Source organism: Oryctolagus cuniculus, chromosome 8, assembly GCF_964237555.1.
Source record: "Oryctolagus cuniculus chromosome 8, mOryCun1.1, whole genome shotgun sequence".
In the NCBI taxonomy this organism is placed as follows: domain Eukaryota; kingdom Metazoa; phylum Chordata; class Mammalia; order Lagomorpha; family Leporidae; genus Oryctolagus; species Oryctolagus cuniculus.
Genome location: NC_091439.1, coordinates 139430258 through 139452512, shown reverse-complemented (window position 1 = coordinate 139452512; position 22255 = coordinate 139430258). Strand labels below are relative to the sequence as shown.

At 41.9% G+C, this 22255-nt stretch overlaps 1 pseudogene; it reads left to right on the top strand.

The window, feature by feature from the left end:
- LOC127489068 (DNA-binding protein SATB1-like) overlaps positions 1 to 21919 on the top strand; it is a 54440-nt pseudogene extending 32521 nt beyond the window's left edge.
- Positions 21920 to 22255: the final 336 nt, after the last annotated feature.

Below are 22255 nucleotides of genomic sequence, written 5' to 3'. Positions count from 1 at the left end.
GGACCAAGTCCTTGGGCCCCTGAACCCAAATGGAATACCTGGAAGAAGCTTCTGGTTCCTGGCTTCAGATCAGTGCAGTGCCTGCTGTTGCAGCCATTTGGGGAGTGAACCAGCAGATAGAAGACTTTCTTTCTCTCTCTCTCTCCCTCCCTCTCTCTCGCTCTCTCTCCCTCCCTCCCTCCCTCCCATCTTCCCTCCCTCCCTCTCTGTAAACTGACTTTTTTTTTAAGATTTATTTATTCATTTGAAAGTCAGAGTTACACAGAGAAGGAGAGGCAGAGAGAGAGGGGTCTTCTATCCAATGGTTCACTCCCAAATTGGGTGCAACAGCCAGAGCTGTGCTGATCCAAAGCCAGGAGCCAGGAGCTTCTTCTGGATCTCCCACATGGGTGCAGGGGCTCAAGCATTTGGGCCATCCTCTATTGCTTTCCCAGGCCACAGCACAGAGCTGGATTGGAAGTGGAACAGCCAGGTCTCAAACCGGCACTCATATGGGATGCTGGCGCTTCAGGCCAGGGTGTTAACTCCCTGTGCCACAGTGCCGGCCCCAAACTGACTTTCAAGTAAAATAAATAAACCTTTAAAAAAAGAGAGAAAAATATTGGAATCACATCAAGTGTATTTCCTAAATGCTGTGGAATACCATACAATTCTCAAGTCCAAAGATGGATATATGGAGAAAACAGATGAAAATGGAAGACCACCAAAAGAGAACTTGGAAATCTAAGAACCATGTTTTTTGTTTTGTTATGTTTTTATGTTTTGTTTCATTATTCATTGGAGCAGAAAGAATTTGTGATATTCTTCACAATAAAGTGAGGACCACAGGCCACTGATGCACTTTTACAAATCTGAAGCCGGTGGCGGGGGGGGGGGGGGGGGCGGCGCCATGGCTCACTTGGTTAATCCTCCACCTGCGGCACTGGCATCCCATATGGATGCCGGATTCTGTTCCTGTTACTCCTCTTCCAGTCCGGCTCTCTTCTGTGGCCCAGGAAGGCAGTGGAGGATGTCCCAAGTGCTTGGGCCCTGTACCCGCATGGGAGACCAGGAGAAGCACCTGGCTCCTGGCTTTGGATCGGCACAGTGCCGGCCATAGTGGCCATTTGGGGAGTGAACCAACGGAAGGAAGACCTTTCTCTCTCTCTCTCACTGTCTACAACTTTACCTGTCAAATTAATTAATTAATTAAAAAATTGAAGGCAGACCACCAAATCATGTGATTTAAATTTTAGCTGTAAACTATACAGCCTTGAGCATGCACAGCATGTCCACTGCTTTGAGCATACACAGCAACATCCCCTCACCACACCTCAAATGCATGAGACTGAAACTCATGGGCAGAAATGTGGAAGCCCTCATTAAACATACTATTCATTCATTTACCTTGGGATGGGGTGTGGTGTTGACACTCTGAATTTAACCACTGATTTTGATCCATCAAAGTGTTGCTAAACACAAAGACATCTAGTCCATCCTCAGGTCTGCAAGGCACCTGAAAAAGAGCCTTTAGGGCCCCTTGATCCTCAGCTTGGTGGAGTCTAGATAATGAGCAGGTCAACCACTCATTCAGCAAGGAATGAATGCATCCTTGTGGACATGGACAGAAACTATCAGAGCAAGGATGAAGAGTCACCAGAGTTAGGGGCCTTTACTCTGGCTCTAGGATATTTCCAAAAGGCCACAGATGCTACAAACCCTGGCAAGATTGCCTCCCGTGCTAAAGCTCCTGTGTTTTCCCACAGTTTCTCCCCTGTGTTTTCCTACCATCTCTAGGGCAGCCTGGCAACATCTACTTAGCTCAAGTTCTCCTCAGGGTGAAGCCTGAGCTCCACCCTCAGCATCACAAGGCCACACTCCAAATCTTAGTACTTATTCAAAAGATGAGTGATTATCCTGGTGCAGCTCTGTGTAGAGGAGACCAGAAACCCACTAGGAATGTTGTACCTTTAGTAGCCCTGGTTAAAGGTCCAGTCCCTAGATATTTCTGTCAATCAGAGGTCAGCTGCAAAGTCTTCCTGGATATTCCCTGACAGGGTGGCTATGAGTAGAGGACAAGAGAACTCACTGGCACCTCTCCAGAATGAACAAACATGTTTATTTCAAATTTAGTTTACTTTTTGTGCTAGCTTTTGTTTCTATTTTTTATGTTATAGTGATTGTACATTTTGTAGACTGTATATTTTCTTTCTATGCTTATATCTGGAAAGTATAATAATTTCTTTATATGAATATAATTTATTTCAAAGGAATATATGTCTTTATGTAGGTACAAATTTACATATAAATCTGTATTTATTACCTTCCTTTATTTTATATGGTGAGGCACCTCAGATTCAGGAATTTTAATTCCATAGGTATAAGAATGTCCGCTGTATATTTATATATGCATACATATTTTCCAATGAGATGTAGATATGTTACTATATTAAATCCATGCACACAATGCAATAAATATGCAGCATAATCATTGCCTAAGAAAACCTATGAAATAAGAAATTTACACATTCATTCATTCATGAGAAGGACAAGCAGGGTCTCTTGTTCTTTTATCATAAATTTTGTTTTATTAGAGCCAGTGTGGTAGCATAGTGGGTTAAACAGCTGCCTGCAATGCTGATAGGTCATGTGGGCACTGGTTTGAGTCCCAGATGCTCTATTTCTGATTAATCTCTTTGTTAATGTCCCTGGGAAAGCAATAGAGGATAACCCAAGTGCGTGTGCTCCTGTACCCATGTGGGAGACCTGGAGGAAGCTTCTGGATCCTGACTTTGGCCTGGCCTAGCTCCAGCCATTGTAGCTATTTGTAGAGTAAACCAGTGGATGGAGGACCTCTGTGTACCATTTTAATTATTTGAAAGGCAGAATTAGAGAGGGAAAGAGGAGAAGGTGACAGAGAAAGAGAGAGAGGGGAGAGAGAGATTTTCCATTTGCTGTTTCACTCCCCAAATGGGTGAAACTCACATGGGCACAAGGGCTTAGTACTTAGGCCCTCTTCTGCTGCTGTCCCAGGTACATTAGTGGGGAGTTGGCTCAGCAATGGAGCAGCTCGGATGTGAACCAATGCTCCTATGGAATGCTGGCATTGCAAGTGGTGACTTAACCTGATTATGCATTCTTTACTCACGGCAAACGCTTCCAGGGAAGCCATTCCCTGACAGTTGCAACTGCCCTCAACTGCCAAGAACATCTAGAGCCTGACGCTCTAACCAGGCACAAAGTCACAGCGTTCTTAATGAGATGCTGGCTTGCTTATGCTTATTTCCACCAGCATAAGAATACATACAGTTTCAACAAATAGAATTTGGAGTTTGGCTTCACAATACCTTGGGTGGAGTTGAGACTGTATCTTAAAGAAAAGTTTCCCTAATTCTGAGGTTTCAAGTTCCCCTGCAGACATATAATGCAGAAAATCAGATAGCACCAGGGTGCTTTCTCTGGCTAATGCTCTGAGCAGATCAAAATCTTTTATTCTGATTCTTTTCAGTGTTTAAACAGTGAAAGCACCTGATGATATCCAGGCTTGTCTTCAGTTTTTCTATCACATTGCAGTAAGACATGAAATCAGCAGCCACTGTGGAATGGTCCAGAGCCCACTGAAAAAGAAAAGTCTGAGAAGATGGGTCACAATGATGTCAGTGATCCCTCTTCATGATAATGTTGAGCTCTGCCTTTGAGGGAGCGATTCTGCCTCCATGCTCTAACACACAGCCTATGCAGGGGCATGATGCTGCACAGCACTTGCACACACCCTTATATGTGATGACAAGAATGTCCCCCCTGACACGTTCATTTCTCCCTGAAAGATGTCAGTGTCCTCTGCTCAGGAGATTGTGGCTTCAAAAATTATTTGTCATGGCTGTCTTATTTGCAACACATTACTTTGCTTCACAACTCTTGGTGCCGTCCTTAGAACACATTGGAAACTGGGACTGAAATTTTGACGAGGTAACATTTGGTGGCCTAGATGGGACCTCTTCCCTCAGAGGTCCTAGTCTTCTAATTCTCCAGAAGACAGCAACAGAGAGCATATTCTAACTCATTCACGCTACTCAGAGTTGGGTTTCAGGCCTCACTGAGGTAGCTCCTGCCTTGGTGCTGTTGCCACTGGTGCTGTATCTGTACCCTTCAAGATACCCAGTTGCAAAAGCAGTGGAAGATGCTCAAGTGCTTGGGTCCCTGTACCCACCCAGGAGACCCAGAAGAAGCTCCTGGCTCCTGGCTTTGGATCAGCCCAGCTCCGGCCATTGCGGCCATTTGGGGAGTCAACCAGAGGGTGGAAGACCTTTCTCTCTGTGTATTCCTCTGTATGTCTGTAACTCTACCTCTCAAATAAATAAGTAAGAATTTTATAAAAAGATACCTAGTGGCTGTGCTGAGCATTTTTGCTTGTAAGAAATCTCAGCAGAGGTAAGAGCCACTGACCTCCATTCGGTGGCTATAAGTTATATCTCAGAGTGGTCTAGAAATAGTCATCTCATCCCAGGCCTCTGGAATCTAAAGACCCCCACCAGCTAGATAAAGCAATGGCCTGGCATTTAGTTTGATTAGCCAATCTGAGGAGGGCTGCACTAGCAAGTTTAAGTCCCCTTGGCAGTGTTATCCCATGAGAAAGCAAAGGTTTGGATCCCTCCAAGGCACTGAGATTCTTGTTCTCATCTGTGGTTCAGGAAGTTGTCAGGGATGCCTAGCTTTTCTCTTCTTTTTTATTTGGTCAGGCTGGCCTCTAAGGCCAGGTCAAATACTTCCTTTATGTTTCTTACCCAGTACACCCTGATGGGCCGTGGTAAACTTTCAGTTTCTCGTAATCTGGCTCTAAGTCTTTGTACTCCACCCTTATTCTCTGTCTCTACCTAAGTTGCCCAATTTTTGTGGTTGCATTTTGAGTGCCTGGCTTGTCATTTTCCTGAACTGTGGATTCCAGAAAAATAAAACTTCTCAGTGGGACACCTTTCTTCTAGACCTCCTTTAGGAATTAGCAGCCACTCTCCTTTTCTATTTTTTTTTTTTTTTGTAAGGGAAAGAGTTTATTGGGGGAAATCCAACAGACTGCAGGGAAGGGGCAAATAAGGATAAAGAGAGAGAGGAGAGCGTAAGAGAGAGATCAAGAGAGAGATAGACAGAGAGACAGAAAGATCAGGAGACAGAGAGAAAGAGCCACTCTCCTTTTCATTAATGCAAAGTCACAGGAAGGCTGTCCACCTGAGTTGCTGTGTCCCAGAGCTGACTGCTGACTCTACCATTGGGGACTTCTGGCTAATGAGAGCCAAATACAAGCACCTATTAGGGTCTTTATATTTAAATTACAGAGACTGTGATGATCAGTTCTGTGTGAAAGTATTCATATTCATATGACCTGGTATCAGGGCAGCAAGATGTGTATTTTGACCTTGGCGAAATGCTGCCATGTCTGTGTACCTATTAAAAGATTCCCCCAGGATCTGGTGCTGTAGCGTAGTTAGCTGGGCCTCTGCCTAGGGTGCCAGTGTCCCATATGGGGGCCAGTTCATGTTTCAGCTGCTCCTCTTCTGATCCAGCTGTCTGCTAATGGCCTGCAAAAGCAGTGAAGGATGGCCCAAGTGCTAGGGCCCCTGCACCCGTATGGAAGACCCAGAGGAAGCTCCTGGCTCCTGGCTTGGATCAGCCCAGCTCCGGTGGCCAATGCAGCCATTTTGGGAGTGAATGAGCGAATGGAAGATCTTTCTGTCTCTCCCTCTCTGTCTATAACTCTTCCACTCAAATAAATAAATAAACAGAACCTTTAAAAAGTTGCTCCCAGGGAACAGGCATCAGGATGCAGCAGATTTAAGTGCTGCTTGAGATGCATGAATTCCATAATGGAGTGTCATTCAAATTCTGGCTACAGTCCAGGTTCCAGTGGATGTGCCCAGGAAGCAGTGGATGATACCTCAGGTACTGGGGTCTCTGTCACTCATGTGGAAGATCCAGATGAAGTTCTAGTTTCCTGACCTCTGTGTGGCCAAGTCTCTGCTGTTGTGGCCACTTGGGGATTGGATTAGCAGATAGAAGTTATCTCTTTCTCTGTCTCTCTCTTCCATGCTGCTTGTCAAATAAATAAATAAGGACTTTAAAATGCTGTCATTGAGATGTTAAAAATTATCCATGAGAAAGAATTCTGGAATGAAGAGAGATAAGTCTCAGGCTAGAGAGAGTGTAATCTGGGCTCCACCCTCCAGAATTTGAAGGACTTTGGGTACACCTCATTGATGGAAGCAGATGATCTTTCTTGTAGCATAACTTAGCTGTAGTGTACATTAGGGGATAAGCCCATTCACAGCTGCCATGGGCAGTTGGGGAGTGAAAAAGAAGATGGAATACCTCTCTAGATTTCTCTCTAAATAAATAAATAATAAAATAAAAATGAAAATAAATAAATGTTTAAAGCCCAGGAAATCTAGTTTTTCAAATAACTCTTCGTGGTGAAATTGACCTAATATGAGGATTGATGTACTTCTGTTATTCACACTTTATATGAATATTTAAGCTTTGCTACAAAAGACCAATTTGCTCGGCTATGGAGAAATACTTCTGTCTCCACTTGGTTTGAGTCACAGCTTATGGTACTCATACATTTTCTGCCTTTCCAATTAATAAATAATAGCTTTTTATATTTTTATATTTTAAGATTTATTTATTTATTTGATAGGCAGAGTTACATACAAGGAAGGAGATTCACACACACACACACACAGAGAGAGAGAGAGAGAGAGAGAGAGAGAGAGAGAGAGATCCATTCCCCAAATGATGACATCAGCCAGGAGGGTTGGGCCAGGCCAAAGCCTGGAACTCCATCTGGGTCTCCTTGTGGGTGACTTGGACTCAAATGTTTGATGCATCCTCCACCACTTTTGCAGATGTCTTACCAGGGAACTGTATTGGAATTGAAGTAAGACAGGGTGTCAAAATCTTTAAGGATAGTGATTCCCAAACTTTAGTGTGCTTAGGATTCACACACAGAAATTATCCAATAGGTAGATTTCAGAACCTCACCCCAAGCATTCTTAATGATAGAAACATGAAGTCCAGAAATATACTTGTTGGTCAGCTTGAATCTTATAACTCAGGTACACTGTTTGGGGACCCAGAAACATATTGCCTGTTTAGGGGATCACATAGACACATTCCTCCTTAGAATATTCTAAGGTATCTACAAGGATATCTTGATTTAGGATAACTTTAAGTTAAAAGAAGCTTATTCAGGAGACAAATCAGATGATATTACTTATTTTACAAACAGATGTTCATTTTAGGAAAAATTTGGTACAGGTGTTTATTAAAAGATCCAAAAACCCCTCATAGTCTTCAAAATTGGATGTTATTTAAAATATGGTTTACACTCAAGTTTTCTGGAACATTGCTGTTGTCATGTTTCTTAAAATTCACACACATATGTAAATTGCCCAAAAATGTAACATCACTCCCCTGGTAACTTATTAAAAAATATTATATAACAATGGTTGTTTATTACATTCAATTAATTATTACGTCACCAGGGTTTTTATATCATCATAATTGATTATGAGCCAACAATGGTAGGTTAGGGCATGAAAATCTTTTGCAGCATCACAATAGATTTTGATTTCACAATGATTTCTATGATATCATAATTGATTATAATACCATAACAATGGTTTTATGGCATCACGATGGAAGTTTAAAACATCACAATGATTGTTTATGATATCACAATTGATTTTTATATCACAATGGTATGTTTGTTATGCCACAATGGCTTTTATGGCTTCAAAGTTCAATTAATAATGACAACATAGTAGCTAGTTTATGAGATCACAATTTTGTATTTATCACAATATTGGTTTATGTCATCACAGTGGTTTTCATGACATCACAATTTATTATGACATCACAATGATGGTCAAGGGAATCAGGATGTGACATCACAATGCAAGGTTTATAATGTCACAATAGTATGTATGGCTTCACAGTTAATTATGACATCATAGTGGTTGGTTTGTGACACGACAATTGTTGGTTCATTGTATCATAATATTGGTGGCCAAACAATGGTTTTCATGATGTCACAATTGATTATCATACCACAATGGCATTTTACCACATCACAATTATGACTCCCTAAAGTTAGATTTGTGACATCACAAATGGTTTTTATGTGTTCACAACTATGATATCACAATGGTAGCTTTATAACATCATATTGTTTTATTCACATCAGAATTGATTATAATGTCACAATGACAGGTTCATAACATCACAGTGGCTTTTAAGCCTGCAATATTGATGACATCAAATGGTTGGTTTATGACATTACAATGATTTTTATGGCATTTTGTGACATCACAATTGATCATGACATAACAGTGACATGTTATGGCAACACAATGGTATGTTATGCCATCACAATATTGGCTTATGGCATCACAATAGATTTTACAACATCACAGTTACCATGATAATGATGGTTTATAACATCACAATTGAGATGACATCAAAATGGTTTATAATTAATTATGTTATCACAATGGTGGTTTATGGCATCACAAACTGATTATGACTTCATATTGGTAGATATGACATCACAATGGTTTTTATGTTAATTGATGATTATGACATCATAATGGTAAGTATATAATTATCACATATTATTGATTAGGAAATTACAAGGATTTTTATTAAATCACAATTGATTACGACATAACTGATAGCTTTATGTCATATATAACATGGTCTTTCATATCATAACAGCTTTTGACTTCAAAATTATTTTAATTACCTCAATGTTTTATAACATATTGGCAGTTTTATGACATCACATAGAGGCTTATAATATCAAAATATTGGTTCATGACTTCACAAATGATGAATCACAATGGAAATTCATGTCCACACAGTGCTTATTTATGACATCCAATTGATTATTATCTCACAATGGCAGATTTAGGACATCACAATGATTTTCATGGCTTTAATTTGTCATCATGACTACACAATATTTGACCTATGATATTAGAACTACATATTTATGGCAGCACAATATTTTTATATAACATCAAAATGTTTTTTCATAATATCAGAATTGATTATAATGTCAATCTTGTGTTTTATGACATCACAATTGATAATGCCATCACAGTGATGATTTATGATACAGGAATTGACTAAGAGATCATAATCATAGGTTTATGACATCACAATGGTTTTTATGATTTAACAATTGAATGATATTATGATGTCATAATGGTAAGGTTAGGGTGTCCCAATTATTTCAGTGACCTCACAACTGATTTTGACAACACAGTGGTAGTTTTATGAGATCACAATGGTCACTATGACATCACTAGGGTTGTTTATGAAATTACAATTGACCATAATGTCACAATGGTAGTTTTATGATACCAGAATGGTTGGTTTATTTCATTATAAGTATTTTTAGGACATCACAATTAATTATGACATATCAAAGGCAGTTTTATTGCAGTACAATATTTTATGCCAACAAAATCCTGATTTATGACATCATATTGTTTTATGACATCATTACTCATTATAGTATCACAATGGTGGTTTAGGACATCTTAACTGATTATGATGTAACGACATTGGATTTGTGGCATCACAATGACTTTTATATTTTGACATCTTAGTGGTTGGTTTATGATGTCACCCTGGTGGCTTATGAAATCCTGAATGATTATGATATCAACAGGGTTTTGATGATAATATGGTTGATTCCATAACAATGGTAATTTTATAAAATCACAGATTTTACATGTAATCACAATAATTTTTAGGGTGCACCCTGCCCTGCTGCCTTCTCCTTCCACCTTGCCACTGCCACCACGCATGCTCACTCGCACTCCTGGGCGCAGCAGAGGAGCTGCCCGCGGGAAAGCTGCGGGAGGCAGCATCAGGCAGCCAGGAGGGGGCTGTGTGTTTGGGCTGGGGCTGGGAATGTGTTCCCAGGATTAAAACGAGGAGGAGGAAGGGGAGGCAGCCGCAGCGGCGGCAGCAGCGGCCGGGAGGACTGTAGCCCTGGTGGACGCGAGGGGCCTGGGGCGCGCCAGCGGCGCCGGCGGCCAGGATGAGTCACTGACCCTTCAGTGGGGGCAGAGGTGGCAGCGAGGGGGCACGCGAGCGAGCGAGCAGCGGCCCTGTCCGGAGGCTCCGCTCACAGGCACACACACACGCGCGCACACCTGCCCTGGGCCGCCACTCAGCAGCACAGCGATTGCCCTGGGCTCACGGCCGTGGCGGAGCCAGGCGACCCCACCACGGAGCCGCTCGGGAAACTCCTCCTGGGCTGCGCTCCCTCCAAGTCTTAGTCCACTGTGCTGCTCCTTGTTGACCCAGGCTCTGGCTGAGCGACTTTCGGGGAGGGGGCTGCCAAGAAGGCAAGGTATTTGGGGGTGCCTTCACACACGCTCCCGCCCTCTATCTCCTCCCTCCCCCGTGCTCACTCCAGGATACCCGGACGCTCCAGCCCCGCGTCTTTGGGCAGGGACAGGGTCCGTGGGGCTGTGGTTGGCGAAGGTGGAATCAAAAGTGGCATTTCCATGCCTTCCCGGGGCTGCACTCGCGACCCCCTGCCCGGCCCTCTCGCCATCCCCTGGTAGATGCCATGGTCAGGGGTGCAAGTCTCTGGGGAGAAACTGGGGGCTTGTTAATAGCAGTCACAGTTGTTGGGGGAGAGGGCGGCGGGGAGGGGTCGCGGGGCTTCCCTCCGCGTTCCCCAGCCTGGGGGGAACAATGCTGCGACTGACAGCCCCTGGTAGACATTCTCTCCTGCCTGCTGCCCAGGCCCGCAGGACAGAGGCATGGACTCCAGGGGACCTTGTTCCTTCCTGGAGACCTTGTCCGCAGTCCTTGTCCCCCTCACCCCTGACTTTTGAAGAGAATCCTCAGTCACCACCTCACCTCCCCAGCACCGCCAACGTGTTTGGCTCAAAACGGATTTTGGTTTGTTGTTAAGATTTTCCCCCAACGAATCATTTGTCAGATCAATTTTATCTTCTTCCCTCCTCCCTCCTTCCCACTCTCCCTGACTCCTGACATTAGACATTTTACAAGACATGTATGTTGCTTTTCGAATTGCCCTCCATGACTACTCTTTTAAGACATTTTTTTTCTGTCCTTTCCCTGCTTAGAGGGGCGGGGATAGGGGAAGAGAAACTAATACAATTTCAGAGGAAGTCACCTTCAGGTCTGTTGCTGGCTGTTTTTGTTTCGTTTTGTTTTGTTTTGGCATTGCTGTCGCTAGGCCATTACAAAGCTCTGATGCCCAGGCCAAAGGGCTCACCCAGGTTGGAAAGTAGAATCAGGGCCACTCTCTTATGTGACAGATGCCCCTGATACCACAGTAGCAGATATGCTTCAAGGCATGTATCATGTAGTCACACTGAAAATTCAGTCGCCCCAAACTAGATTTGCCTCCCAAACAATGGTCACACACCACAATAAGGAATGGTCTGAAGGGCTTGCTAAAAGTCATGAATCAGAGTTCATTGGTCAAGGTGTGCCCCCTTTCATAGAGTATGATTTCTTCCATTGTGTTCAAATGTCTCAACAGCAGCAAATGTCAAGAATTTAGAAGGTGGTACAAACATTTCAAGCAAGCAAAAGATAAAATGGTCAACATGGATAGTCTTTCTGAACTATCCCAGGGAAGTGCCAACCATGTGAACTCTGGCCTGTGGCCAGTCAGGGAACACAGCCCAGCAGCCTGCGTCCCCCACACAGCTTTCCAATGACAGCCAACCCTCTGTCCAGACCCCTCTTCCAAACCTGCATCCAGGACTTGTATCAATACCTATCAGTCCTCAGTTGATCAACAATCAGCTGGTGATGGCACAACTGTTGAACAGCAGTATGCAGTGACTAGACTGTTAGTCCAGCAGTCCTTAAATCAACAATACTTGAACCATCCTCCGTGTCAGTAGAGCTATGAATAAGACTTTGGAGCAACAGGCTTCAACCAACACAGAGGTGTTTTCTGAAATCTACCAGTGGGTTCATGATGAACTGGAAGGTGCAGGACACTCCCAGGCAGTATTTGCATGTATGGCTTTTAACAGAACTCAGGGCTGGCTTTCAGAAATCCTCCAAAAGGAAGAGGACCCCAAGATTGCATCCCAGTCTTTGCTGGTAAACCCTGGGGCTATGCAGAACTTCTTACAGTTACCAGAAGCTGAAAGCAACCAAATACACCAAGATGAGAGGGAAAGGCGTTTGAATGCTGCCTCAGCCATGGGTCCTGCCCCCTGATAAGCACCCAGCCATCCTCTCTGGGTGAAAACAGATACCATTGCTACTGAGAGGAAAGGAGGGGGGCACTGTGGCATGAAAGGTAAAGCTGCCTCCTGCAGTGCCAGCATCCCATAGGGACACCGGTTCAAATCCAGGCTGCTCCACTTCTGATCCAACTCCCTGCTATGGCCTAGGAAAGCAGTAGAGGATGGCCCAAGTCCTTGAGCCTCTGCAACCACGTGGGAGACTGGGAGGAGGCTCCTGGCTCCTGGCTTTGGATCAGCACAGCTCCAGCCCATGCAGCCAATTGGTGAGTAAACCAGTGGATGGAAGACTTCTCTCTCTCTCTCTCCCCCTCTCCCTCTCCCTCTCCCTCTCCCTCTCCCTCTCCTTGTCTCTTTGTGTAACTCTTTCAAATAAATCTTAAAAAAGATTTAAGATTTATTTTTATTGATTCAATCCTGTTGATTTCTTCTCTGATTTTAATTATTTCTCTTCTCCTACTAGATTTGGGTCTGGTTTGCTGTAGGTTTTCTAGATCCTTGAGGTGAATTGAAAGCTCATCTATTTGGTGCCTTTCCAATTTCTTGATGTAGGCACCTATTGATCTAAACTTTCCTCTTAACACTGCTTTTGCTGCGTCCCATAAGTTTTGGTATGTTGTGCTGTTATCCTCATTTACTTCCAGAAAGTTTTTGATTTCTCTTTTGATTTCTTCTATGACCCATTGTTCATTCAGGAGCATGTTGTTCAATCTCCATGTGTTTGCATATGCTCTAGGGATTCCTGAGTTGCTAATTTCCAACTTCATTCCTTTATGGTCTGACAAGCGGCATGGTATGATTCTAATTCTTTTGAATTTGCTGAGACTTGCTTTATGGCCTAGTATGTGGTCAAGAAGGTTCCATGTACTGCTGAGAAGAATGTAAAATCTTTAGCTGTAGGATTGAAAGTTCTGTATATATCTGTTAGATCCATTTGGGCTATGGTGTCGTTTAAATCTACTGTCTCCTTGTTGATCTTCTGTCCTATTGATCTGTCTATTTCTGAGAGTGGAGTATTGAAGTCCCCCAGTACTATTGTATTGGGGTCTAAGTCTCCCTTTAAGTCCGTTAACAAATATTTTAGATAAACCGGTGCCCTGTAGTTAGGTGCATATACATTGATAATTGTTATATCTTCCTGTTGAATTGATCCCTTAATCATGATATAGTGTCCCTCTTTGTCTCTCTTAACAGTTTTTGTGGTAAAGTTTATGTTGTCCGATATTAAGATGGCTAGCCCGCTCTTTTTTCATTTCTGTTGGCATGGTATATCTTTTTCCAGCCTTTCACTTTCAGTCTGTATGGATCTTTGTTGGAAAGATGTGTTTCTTGTAATCAGCGAATAGATGGGTTTTGTTCCTTAACCCAATCAGCCAATCGGTGTCTTTTAACTGGACAGTTCAGGCCATTCACGTTCAATGTGACTAATGATAAGTGGTAACTTTGCCCTGCCATTTGCCAAAGATAAGTTCTAATATATGCTTTGAATTCCCTGTGATCTTTTGCTGTGAGGTTTCCTTCCTTGGTTTCCTTCCTTTACCTTCTTTCATATTGATGACCGTGTTTCTGTGTTTCTGTGTGTAACACATCTTTAAGCATCTTTTGCAGTGCTGGACGAGTGGCCACAAAATCTTTCAATTTCTGTTTGCTATGAAAAGTCTTTATTTCACCTTCATTCACAAATGATAGCTTTGCAGGATATAATATTCTGGGCTGGCAGTTGTTCTCTCTTAGTACCTGGGCTATATCTCGCCATTCCCTCCTAGCTTGTAGAGTTTCTGATGAGAAGTCAGCTGTGAGTCTGATTAGAGATCCTCTGAGAGTAATCTGACGTTTCTCTCTTGCACATTTTAGGATCTTTTCTTTATGTTTCACTGTGGAGAGTTTAATTACAACGTGTCATGGTGAGGATCTCTTTTGGTCGTGTTTATTAGGGGTTCTGTGAGCTTCCTGTACTAGGATTTCTCTGTCCTTCTCCAAACCTGGGAAATTTTCTGCTACTGTCTCACTAAAAAGGCCTTCTAATCCTTTCTCCCTCTCCATGCCTTCAGGAACTCCTAGAACCCGAATGTTGGGTTTTTTAATAGTATCCTGGAGATTCCCGACAATATGTTTTAGATTTCTAATTTCCTCTTCTTTTCTTTGGTCTGACTGTATCCTTTCCTGTTCTCTGTCTTCTAAGTCCGATATTCTCTCTTCTGCTTCACCCATTCTGTTTGTAAGGCTCTCTATTGTGTTTTTCATTTGATCTATTGAATTCTTCACTTCAGTCACTATCACAGTTTCCTGTTGTACTAGTTGTTTCATTTCATTTTGATTCCTCTTTAATATTTCATTTTCATGAGAGAGATTTTCTATCTTGTCCATTAAGGATTTCTGTAGTTCAAGAATTTGTTTTTGAGAACTTCTTAATGTTCTTATCAATTTTTGGAGATCTGCTTCTTGCATTTCTTCTATGTCATCATCTTCATAATCTTGAATTGGGGTGTCTTTTTCATTTGAGGGTGTCATGGTGACTTCCTTGTTTTTATTACCTCGGTTTTTGCGTTTGTTATTTGGCATATTGGAGATATTTGGTTTCTTCACTGTGGTGCTTTTTCTTGTTATACTATGACTCTAGATTAAGTGGACTATCTGTTTTTGATGGAGCCTTAGGGCTTGAGATGGGTGTGGCCTGAGAGCTCTGTTTGGTGTGCCAAAGGTGACACTCCCAGGTTAGGCGTGGTAAACCTCTCTCTCTCTCTCTCTATTTTTTTTTTGATTCAAAAGGGAAGTAATTCTGCACAGCTGAACGAAGTTGGAGGTAGTTAACAGACAAATGATATACCCACAGGAGCCAGAGATCTGAAGCTCTTTCCCAAGGACCACACAGGGAATCTGTTCGGCCCTCAGAGTGGACTCAAATTCTCCTTCAGTCTCCCACTGGGTTGCCAAAGTTACTGAATTGTAGCATCTCTGGAGAGTGCTCACGTGAATTCTGTGAGTTCTCTCCCCCACCGTCTCTTTTTTCACAGTCTCAGTAAAAATCAACCAAACGAGGAGCTGGTTTTTTGAAAAAATAAGCAAAATTGACACCCCATTGGCCCAACTAACTAAAAAAAGAAGAGAAAAGACCCAAATCAATAAAATTAGAGATGAAAAAGGAAATGTAACAACAGACACCACAGAAATAAAAAGAATCATCAGAAATTACTACAAGGATTTGTATGCCAGCAAACAGGGAAACCTATCAGAAATGGATAGATTCCTGGACACATGCAACCTACCTAAATTGAACCAGGAAGACATAGAAAACCTAAACAGACCCATAACTGAGACAGAAATTGAAACAGCAATAAAGGCCCTCCCAACAAAGAAAAGCCCAGGACCAGATGGATTCACTGCTGAATTCTACGAGACATTTAAAGAAGAACTAACTCCAATTCTTCTCAAACTATTCAGAACAATCGAAGAAGAGGGAATACTCCCAAATTCTTTCTATGAAGCCAGCATCACCTTAATTCCTAAGCTGGAAAAAGATGCAGCACTGAAAGAGAATTTCAGACCAATATCCATGATGAACATAGATACAAAAGTCCTCAATAAAATTCTCGCCAATAGAATGCAACAACACATCAGAAAGATCATCCACACAGACCAAGTGGGATTTATCCCTGGTATTCAGGGATGGTTTAATGTGCGCAAAGCAATCAATGTGATACACCACATTAACAGACTGCAGAAGAAAAACCATATGATTATCTCAATAGATGCCGAGAAAGCATTTGATAAAATACAACACCCGTTCATGATGAAAACTCTAAGTAAACTGAGTATGGAAGAACATTCCTCAATAGAATCAAAGCAATTTCTGAAAACCTACAGCCAACATCCTATTGAATGGGGAAAAGTTGGAAGCATTTCCACTGAGATCTGGGACCAGACAGGGATGTCCACTCTCACCACTGCTATTCAATATAGTTCTGGAGGTTCTAGCCAGAACTATTAGGTAAGAAAAAGAAATTAAAGGGATACAAATTGGGAAGGAAGAACTCAAACTATCCCTCTTTGCAGATGACATGATTCTTTATTAAGGGGACCCAAAGAACTCTACTAAGAGACTATTGGAACTCATAGAAGATTTTGGCAAAGTAGCAGGGTGTAAAATCAATGCACAAAAATCAACAGCCTTTGTATACACAGACAATGCCATGGCTAAGGAAGAACTTCTAAGATCAATCCCATTCACAATAGCTACAAAAACAATCAAATACCTTGGAATAAACTTAACCAAGGACGTTAAAGATCTCTACGATGAAAATTACAAAACCTTAAAGAAAGAAATAGAAGAGGATACCAAGAAATGGAAAAATCTTCCATGCTCATGGATTGGAAGAATCTATATCATCAACATGTCCAGTCTCCCAATAGCAATTTATAGATTCAATTCAATACCAATCAAGATACCAAAGACATTCTTCTCAGATCTGGAAAAAATGGTGCTGAAATTTATATGGAGGCACAAGAGACCTCGAATAGCTAAAGCAATCTTGTACAACAAAAACAAAGCTGGAGGCATCACAATACCAGATTTCAGGACATACTACAGGGCAGTTGTAATCAAAACAGCATGGTACTGGTACAGAAACAGATGGATAGACCAATGGAACAGAATTGAAACACCAGAAATCAACCCAAACATCTACAGCCAACTTATATTTGATCAAGGATATAAAACTAATTCCTGGAGCAAGGACAGTTTATTCAATAAATGGTGCTGGGAAAATTGGATTTCCACGTGCAGAATTATGAAGCAAGACCCCTACCTTACACCTTACACAAAAATCCGCTCAACATAGATTAAAGACCTAAATCTATGACCTGACACCATCAAGTTAGTAGAGAACATTGGAGAAACCCTTCAAGATATTGGCACAGGCAAAAAATTTCTGGAAAAGACCCGGGAGGCAAGGGCAGTCAAAGCCAAAATCAACTATTGGGATTGCATCAAATTGAGAAGTTTCTGTACTGCAAAAGAAGCAGTCAGGAGAGTGAAGAGACAACCGACAGAATGGGAAAAAATATTTGCAAACTATGCAACAGATAAAGGGTTAATAACCAGAATCTACAAAGAGATCAAGAAACTCCACAAAAACAAAACCAACAACCCACTTAAGAGATGGGCCAAGGACCTCAATAGACATTTTTCAAAAGAGGAAATCCAAATGGCCAACAGGCACATGAAAAAAAGTTCAAGGTCATTAGCAATCAGGGAAATGCAAATCAAAACCACAATGAGGTTTCACCTCACCCCGGTTGGAATGGCTCACATGCAGAAATCTACCAACAACAGATGCTGGCGAGGATGTGGGGAAAAAGGGACACTAACCCACTGTTGGTGGGAATGCAAACTGGTCAAGCCACTATGGAAGTCAGTCTGGAGATTCCTCAGAAACCTGAAGATAACCCTACCGTTCAACCCAGCCATCCCACTCCTTGGAATTTATCCAAAGGAATTTAAATTGGCAAACAAAAATGCGGTCTGCACCCTAATGTTTATTGCAGCTCAATTCACAATAGCTAAGACCTAGAACCAACCTAAATGCCCATCAACGGTAGACTGGATAAAGAAATTATGGGATATGTACTCTTTACAATACTATACTGCAGTAAGAAACAACGAAATCCAGTCATTTGCAACAAAATGGAGGAATCTGGAACACATCATGCTGAGTGAAATAAGCCAGTCCCAAAGGGACAAATACCATATGTTCTCCCTGATCGGTGACAACTGACTGAACACCAAAAAGGAAACCTCCTGAAGTGAAATGGACACTATGAGAAATGGTGACTTGATCAGCATAGCCCTGACTGCTAATGGACAACTTAATACATTATCCCTCATAGTATTTTTTTTTGTCTGTTCTACTTAATATGACTGGTTTAATTCTGTAATTATCACACAGTTATTCTTAAGTGTTGAAAATTAACTGAAATGTGATCCCTGTTAAACATAAGAGTGGTAATAAGAGAGGGAAGAGATGTATAATTTGGGACATGCTCAAGCTGACTTGCCCCAAATGGTAGAGTTAAAAACATACCAGGGGATTCCAATTCAATCCCATCAGGGTGGCATGTACCGATGCCATCTCACTAGTCCAAGTGATCAATTTCAGTTCACAATTGATCATAATGAAAGGACTAAGAGTCAAAGGGAGCACATAAACAAGTCTAGTACCTGCTAACACTAACCGATAGAATAAATAAAGGGGAGAGCGATCCAACATGGGAAGTGAGATACTCAGCTGACTCATAGAATGGCAGATGTCCTAAATAGCACTCTGGCCTCAGAATCAGCCCTAAAGGCATTCAGATCTGGCTGAAAAACCCATGAGAGTATTTCAGGCATGGAAAGCCAAGACACTCTGGCAAAAGATCTCTGTGAGTGAGATCCCAGTGGAAAGAACAGGTCATCAAAGAAGGAGGTACCTTTCTCTGAAGGGAGGAGAGAACCTCCACTTTGACTATGACCTTGTCTAAACAAGATAAGAGTCGGAGAACTCAAGGGGCTTCCATAGCCTTGAAAACTCATGACTGGAGCATAGGGAGATTACTGATGCCATAGACAGGAGTGTCAATTGGTAAAGTCAACAACAGGAGTCACTGTGCACTTACTCCTCATGTAGGATCTCTGTCCTTAATATGCTGTGCATTGAGATTTAATGCTATAACGAGTACTCAAACAATATATTTCACTTTGTGTTTCTATGGGGGTGCAAACTGTTGAAATCTTTACTTAATGCATACTAAACTGATCCTCTGAAAAAAAAAATTATCAACTCCCAACTTGACTCTCACTGGGATTAAACATGACAACAGGTCTGATCTGATTTCATCATCATTAAAAAAATCATCTATTATTTTTCACTTTTATGTTTCTGTGTGGGAGCAAACTCTTGAAATCCTTACTGAATGTATACTAAGCTGATCTTCTGTATATTAAGATAATCGAAAATGAATCTTGATGTGAATGGAAGGGGAGAGGGAGTGGGAAAGGGGAGGGTTGTGGGTGGGAGGGACGGTATGGGGGGGAAGCCATTGTAATCCATAAATCGTACTTTGGAAATTTATATTCATTAAATAAAAGTTTAAAAAAAATAAATGAATAAAACAGTGAGATGGCATTGGTACATGCCACCTCGATGGGATTGAATTGGAATCCCCTGGTATGCTTCCAACTCCACCACTTGGGGCCAGTCAGCCTGAGCATGTCCCAAATTATACATCTCTTCCCACTCCCATTCCCACTCCCATGTTCAACAGGGATCACATTTCAGTTAATTTTCAACACTTAAGAATAACTGTGCATCAATTACAGAACTAATGCCATCTCACTGTTCCAGGTGATCAATTTCAGTTCACAGTTGGTCATGGTGGAGGGACTGGGAGTCAAAGGGAGCACAAAGACAAGTCTAGTACCTGCTTATGCTAACCGATGGAGTAAATAAAGGGGAGAGTGATCCAACATGGGAAGTGAGATACTCAGCAGACTCATAGAATGGCAGATGTCCTAAATAGCACTCTGGCCTCAGAATCAGCCCTAAAGGCATTCGGATCTGGCTGAAAAGCCTATGAGAGTATTTCAGGCATGGAAAGCCAAGACACTCTGGCAAAAGATCTCTGTGAGTGAGATCCCAGTGGAAAGAACAGGTCATCAAAGAAGGAGGCACCTTTCTCTGAAGGGAGGAGAGAACCTCCACTTTGACTATGACCTTGTCTAAACAAGATAAGAGTCGGAGAACTCAGAGGGTTTCCATAGCCTTGGAAACTCATGAATGGAGCATGGGGAGATTACTGATGCCATAGACAGGAGTGTCAATTGGTAAAGTCAACAACAGGAGTCACTGTGCACTTACTCCTCATGTAGGATCTCTGTCCTTAATGTGCTGTGCATTGAGATTTAATGCTATAACGAGTACTCAAACAATATATTTCACTTTGTGTTTCTATGGGGGTGCAAACTGTTGAAATCCTTACTTAATGCATACTAAACTGATCCTCTGTAAAAAAAAAAAAAAAAAAGAAAGAAATTAGCAATTCCCAACTTGACTCTCACTGGGATTAAACATGACAATAGGTCTGATCTGATTTCATCATCATTTAAAAAAATCATCTATTATTTTTCACTTTATGTTTCTGTGTGGGAGCAAACTCTTGAAATCCATACTTAATGTATACTAAGCTGATCTTCTGTATATTAAGATAATCGAAAATGAATCTTGATGTGAATGGAAGGGGAGAGGGAGTGGGAAAGGGGAGGGTTGTGGGTGGGAGGGACGTTATGGGGGGAAGCCATTGTAATCCATAAGTCGTACTTTGGAAATTCATATTCATTAAATAAAAGTTTTAAAAAAATAAAAAAAATAAAAATAAATGAATAAAACAAAAAAAGATTTATTTTTATTTATTAAATATATGAAATTTTATTTTATTTATTTATTATTTTATCTTGTCTTTTATCTTTTATCTTATTAAATCTTAAAAAAGGTTTATTTTATTTATTTGAAAGTCAGAGTTACAGAGAGATAGAGACATAGACAGAGAGATCTTCCATCTGCTGGTTCACTCCCCAAATGAATGGGTGGGGCTGGACATGAGCTGATCTGAAGCAAGGAGCTTCTTCCAAGTCTCCCACATGGGTACAGGGGCCCAAGGGCTTAGGCCATCCTCTACTGCTTTCCCAGGCACATTAGCAGGGAGCTGGATGTGAAGTGGAGCAGCCAGGACTCGAACTAGCATCCATATGGGATGATGGTGTTGCAAGCCAGGGCTTTAACCAACTGCACAACAGCACTGGCCCCATAAATAAATCTTAAGAGAGAGGAGGGGGATTGGGAAGCCAGAGAACAATACCATGAACATTAATGCTTTCATTTATGATGAGATTCACCAGGAAATGAAAGCGCCACAGTGCCCCAAGCAATGTTTGCAAGGGTTGTGGCAACCAAAAGCCAGGGATGGTGTGTAAGCTGTTATGCTGGAAAGAAGATGCTTCTCCAGAAAATAGGACCTTGTGGGAGAACCTCTCCATGATCCGAAGGTTCCTCAGTCTTCCTCAGCCAGAATGGAATGCCGCTTATGAACAGGAGAGCAATGGGGTGCATCACCATGGCGACAGGCCCTCCCACTTCATCCATGCTCCACCAGAGCAGATTCAGCAGCCTAGCACCGCCACCCCCACAACCACAGCAGCAGCCACAGGCAGGCCCCCACTCCCAGCACGGCAGCCCACAGTAGCCTCGTCTGCTGAGTCAGAGCAGGAAAACCACAAACAAGCCCTGGGAATCCTCCAGTGCATCCAAGATGTAAGCCTATACCCTGATAAGAGGTCATCCAGACTCTGCCTGCCCAACTTGACCTTCCCTAGTACACCATCATCAAGTTCTTTCACAACCGGTGATATTATCTCAAGCACCATGGCAAATGGAAGACAACTCCTGTTTAGAGGTGGATGCAGCAGAATATAAAGAAAAGGAGCTGGTTAAGGATCTAGAAGAGTGTCCAAGATGCAAATGCTAACATCTTTTTTTCAGTGAAACTAGAAGAGCTGTCAGTGGAAGGAAACAGACATTAGTGCTGATTTAAAAGACTGAGATAACAGTATTATTTTCATCCAACAATACCACTGGTATTTACTTACAAGATGAAAAGTCCACCTTGCATTCTCTCAAAAATTCTTTGTTGTTCATTGTTTGGCCAATCAATCTTCAGAAGCCTGCACAAAGTGGGAGATAGGATGGTTGCGGGTGGGAGGGAGGCTATGAGGGGGAAAAGCCGCTATAATCCCAAAGTTGTACTTTAGAAATTTGTATTTATTAAAAGTTAAGAAAAAAGGAATGCTAAAAAAGTTGAAAGTCATGAAAGGAATAATGTGGACTGCACTAAATGTTTTACTCTGTGTTTGGTATTGAAACGTGTTCACAGAACAC